We start from the raw sequence: 5,584 nt of genomic DNA, 5'->3' as shown, positions 1-5,584 counted from the left end.
AGTTTGAACTGCAAATTGGGCGGTTTAAACTCACTAGATGCTCCTCAGAAACTCTATACAGCGTCGCTATGAGTTGGTTCCAACTTGATGACACTTAACAACAACAACATGAACAAGAAGCGATGATTCTAAGGAAAGATCCAAGCTGCACTGAAGGCATTAATGAAATGTAAGCCTCCAGGAATTGACAGAATACAAAGCTGAAATATTTCAACGAACTGATACAGCAATGGAGGCACTCACTCATCTATGCCAAGAAATTTGGAAGACAGCTACGTGGCCAACTAATTGGAAGAGATCCATATCTTTGCCCATTTCAAAGACAGGATGCAGAAATCATTGAATAATATCATTAATATCACAAACAAGTAAAATGTTGCTGAAAATAATGTTTAAATGACTGCAGTGCTCCATTGACGGGGAACTTCCAAAAACTCAAGCTGGACTCAGAAGAGGACGTGTAACTAGGGTTATAATTTTTGACACCAGATAGATCTTGGCAGAAAGCAGAGAATACCAGAAAGATGTTTACTTGTGATTTATTGACTATGCAAAGGCTCTTGATTGTATGAATCATGAAAAGCTATGGCTAACATTACAAAGAGTGGGTATTTCAGAATACTTCATATTCCAGAATACTTGATTGTGCTCATGAGGAACCAGTACATAGGCCAAGAGGCAGTTGTTAGATCAGAACAAGGGGATAGTGGATGTCTTAAAATCAGGAAAACGGTACACTGTGTTCTTTCACCATACTTACCTAATTGCATGCTGAGCAAATCATCTGAGAAGCTGGATTACATGAAGAAAAGCATGGAATCAGGAATGGAGGAAGTCTCATTAACAACCTGCAATATGCAGATGATACAATAATGCTTGCTGGAAGAACATCATGAAGAGGACTTGAAGAACTTGCTGATGATGATCAAAGGCTACAGCTTTCATCATGGATTGCACCTCACTTCAGTATGGATTTCACCTCAGTGTAAAGAAAATAAAAATTGTCACAATTAGAACAATAAAGAACATTATGATAAATGGAGAAAAGATTGAAATTGTCAAAGACAATTTTGCTTGGATCCACAATCTTCATGGTTGTTGTTATTAAATGCTGTCAAGTTGGTTCAATCTTCATGGTAGCACCTGTCAAAAATTCAACAGATGTATTGCGCTAGGCAAATCTGCTGCACAAGACTCCTTTAAAGTGTTCAAAACAAAGATATCAATTTGAGGACTAAGGTGTTCCTGACCCAAACCATGATAAGCATGTGAATGCTGGAAATGAATATGGAAGACCTTGGAAGAATTGATGCATCTGAGTTATGATGTTGGAGAATACTAAAAGTGCTGTGGCCTGCCAGAAGAACAAGCAAGGACTGGGCAGTGTTTCATTTTGTTGTGCATAGGGTTAAGAGTCAGAACTGACTCAACCACACTTGACAACAATAGTTATGACTTTTCCAGAATGTCATGAGGTTGAAATCATAGTGTATAGCTTTTGCAGGATAGCTACTTTTACTTTGTTATTAGGTGCCATCAAGTCGGTACTGACTCATAGCAACAGAATGAAACACTGCCTGGTCCTGTGCCAACCTCACAATCATCGTTACACTTCAGTCCATTGCTGCTGTCACTGTGCCAATCCATCTTACTGGGGGTCTTCTTTTTTGATGACCTTCCACTTTTACCAAGCATGATGTCCTTCTCCAGGGACTGATCCTTCCTGATAATATATCCAAAGTATTAGAGATGAAGTCTGACCACCCTAGCTTCCAAGGAGCATTCTGACTGCACTCCTTCCAACACAGATTGGTTTGTTCTTTTGGCCGTCCATGGTACTTTCAATATTCTCCTCCAACACCATTACTCAAATGCTTCAATTCTTCTACTGTCTTCCTTATTCACTGTCCAACTTTCACATGCATATGAAGTTACTGAAAATAGGGCTTGGGTCAGGTGCACCTTAGTCCTCAAGCTGACATCTTTGCTCTGGAACACTTTAAAGAGGTCTTGTGCAGCCAATTTGCTTAATGCAATACATCATTTGATTTCTTAACTGCTGCTTTCATGAGTGTTGATGATTGATCTGAGCAAAATGAAGTCTTTGACAACTTCAATATTTTCTCCATTTATCTTGATGTTGTTTATTCATCCAGTGGTGAGGATTTCTGTTATCTTTACATTGAGATGCAACTCATACCAAAGGATGTTGTCTTTGGTCTTCATCAGTAAGTATTTTAAGTTGTCTGCATTCAGCAAGCAAAGTTGTATCATCTGCATATCACAGGTTGTTAATGAGTCTTCCTCCAATCCTGATGACACATTTTTCTTCATATAATCCAGCTTCTCTGATTATTTGCTCAGCATACAGATCGAATAAGTCTGATGAAAGAATCCAACCCTATTGTACACCCTGCCTAATTAAAAACTTGTTCTGTTTAAACAACTGCCTCTTGGTCTACATACAAGTTCCTCATGAGCACAATTAAGTGTTCTGGGATACTAATTCTCTGCAATGCTGACCATAGCTTGTCATGATCCATACAATGGAAAGTAGTCCATCATGGTACTTTCACTTAGCAACATGCATTTAAGCACCCCCTCTCGTGTCTTTCCATAACTTGATAGCTCATGTTTTTCTATTGCTGGATAATACTCCATTGTATGGATGTATCACAGTTTGTCCCTTCATCTCTTGAAGGACATCTTGATTTTGACCAGTAAATATTTTTTTCAACTTTTTACTGTGAATTGGGTGGAGGTTTACAGAAAAGATCATCAGTTCTACATTCAGCAAACTATATAAAGTTTGTTTCATCTCAATGATTATAGTCCCCTCAGTGAAACATTTATCCTCCTTCTTCCCTGTCCTTCCTCATTTACATCCTATATAATACAAATGAACAAGGCAACAATATTTGATACACACTTATAAAACAATATATATATATATATTCATTTAATTGTCCAAAGGGTACATTCTGCCAGTCAGCCTCTTACCTGCAGACACACAGCCACCATCTTTGCTGTCGCTGCTTTTCTAGGTAGGGATCTCACACTCCACTCATGCTCTTCCATCTTGATGGTCCAGAGACCATCTGCTCCTGAAATGAAAGATTACCCACTCCCTCCTTCTATTTACATATCTTCTACAATTACAGTTGTGACAGTCAGTTAATCCTGCTAACAATTATTCACAATTGAATCATAAAATCCTACCACCATAGCTCCCATTCTCTTTTATCAGATGTATCTAGGAAAGAGGAAAACTATTTAGTGGGATTCTACCTCTACCCATCTCATCCTGCAACTAAGAACACTCATGAAATCTTGTAAACCATACACTTCATGCCTTTGTAGCACCCTCATTTTTGATAGCCAATGTTTAAATTTATTGTCCCTATCAATCTAGTATACTGAGGAAACAAAATTGTTCCTAGATTTGATGAATCCTTCCACTGCCGTTGCAAAAGTCTAGCTCCTCAAATTGTAGCAATTTGCACTTGTTCTCAGTATCAAACATTTTTATCTTCATTGGTTCTGTTCAGCTAGCCATCAAAGCTATCAAATGGGTACTAGCTGCAAATTTGGGAGTTGACACACACCTCCCTGTACTTCAGACCAGCTGGAAGCTTCACTCTCAGTCTTAACCCCCAGGAACTAAGTCAGTGCCTGTGGGCTCAGGAGTTCACACATCTTCCTAAACTTCAAACCAGCCAGCCCTTCCTCTTCTCTTTCTTATCTCAAGGTCAATTGGTACCAATTGAACATGGCCAAATTCAGCCCATATATTTATTGCTGCATCTCACCCATTTCTACTCAAAAATAGACCCAGGTGATCACCAGCAAGCGTACTAGACTGCTTCTGGGTTCCTTTTGAGTTTCAGTCCTAGAAGAGGGTTTTCCTTGATGGACTGACATTTCTTTCCTTGATGCCTCCAAAGCTTAGTATTCAGACAGCTAAACAGTCCACTTTTTTTCTAGAAGTCATTTTTTCAATAAAAATCTGTTCTCCCTGCAGTTCTGGGTGGCTCTGCCTGTCTTTTCAAGTGGGAATGCCCCAACTTCCAAGTGGGGCTCAGTATTCCACTTAAGGCCCTATATTATACAAAGACTTAACAAGAAACCTATTTCCCCTTTTAGCAAATCCAATCAGTTATAGGCTGGGCTTACAGCTTTCTGTTATAATTCTCAATATTAATTTCTGTCATACATTAATGTCTATTTTACAATAGTAGACAGGGCAAACCTGTCCAAAAATTTTTTTAATCAAGCACATTAAAAAATTTTTTTATCAAGCGCATTAAAATTTTTCTTTCTTTACCCATGCAGCCTGTGTCTCGATCCATGTTTCTACTCACAGAACACTGTTGCTCCAATGTTGTGTATAAAACACTATTTATCTCTATCCCATTTAACTCATGCATACCTCCCTAAATCTTCCCCTATCTTCATTGCTCATCTGCCACCTTCCCTCTTCTTGTGTATTGCTCTCTCCGTCCTTGTCTATTGCCCTCCCTGTCACCGGAGCTAACGTGTTTACCCTCTCGCCAGTGAATTACTCTCCCTTCCCTCCTACCCCTAGTAACCAAGGAATGTTTATTTTAGTAGGGAAACCTTTTTGTAAGCTTTTACAATATTGACCAGCAATTTTTAATTCATCAGCCTCTAACCCAATCTCCTGACTGAAAAAGAGTTTATAAATTAAACATAGAATTAAAAGACAGAAAATAGTTGAAAAGTAAGGATCCAGAAAAACTCTTCTTAGGAGGTAGAAAGATGGCAAAATTGTAGCAAGATAATTTCATTTAATCATTTATTCAAATAAATTTGAATGAAGTGACATCAGTGCTTAATCTATCAATATTGGTTTAATGGAAAACACAAAAATGAAGCCTTGGACTCTGTTCAAAATTTGTTTATTCTATATAAAAAATCTCTAAGAACAGAATTAGCACAAATCCCTGTTAAATTTGAATACTGCCCCCAGTGTTTACTTAAGCATTAAATTGTTCTGTGCTCTGTTCCTTCATCCATATAGTGAGAATAATAATACAAATAGAAGGCAGAAGTTATCAAACAGTATCAACATCACAGACAAGTAATATTTTCCTGAAGATAATTTAAAAATGGTTGCAGTGGTACACTTCCAAAAATTCAAGAATTCTGGTGTGGTACTGTAGGATAGGCATTCAACTGCTAACCACAAATGCTGTGGTTCAAACCAACAAATGGCTCCTTGGAAATTCTACACACAATAGCTTTGAGCTGGAACTGATGTGACAGCACTTAATAACAACAAAGTCAGAAATTCAGGCCAGATTCAGAAGAGGACATGTAACTCGAGGTAGTACTTCTGATATCAGATAGACCCTTGGCTGAAAGCAGAGCATACCAGAAAGATGTTTGCCTGTGTTTTATTTGTTCTACAACAGCATTTGACTATGTAGATCAAACCAAATTATGGATAAGATTGTCAAGAATGAGAATTACAGAATACTTTCTATTTGTTTGGGTCTACTTCTATGTTTTGATATATATTTATGTAATATGCATCAATATAGTTACAAAATATCCCTGAGTC

This window comes from Chrysochloris asiatica, unplaced genomic scaffold (assembly GCF_000296735.1).
Source record: "Chrysochloris asiatica unplaced genomic scaffold, ChrAsi1.0 scaffold00008, whole genome shotgun sequence".
Classification (NCBI taxonomy): Eukaryota; Metazoa; Chordata; class Mammalia; order Afrosoricida; family Chrysochloridae; genus Chrysochloris; species Chrysochloris asiatica.
This window is presented reverse-complemented; position numbering follows the sequence as displayed.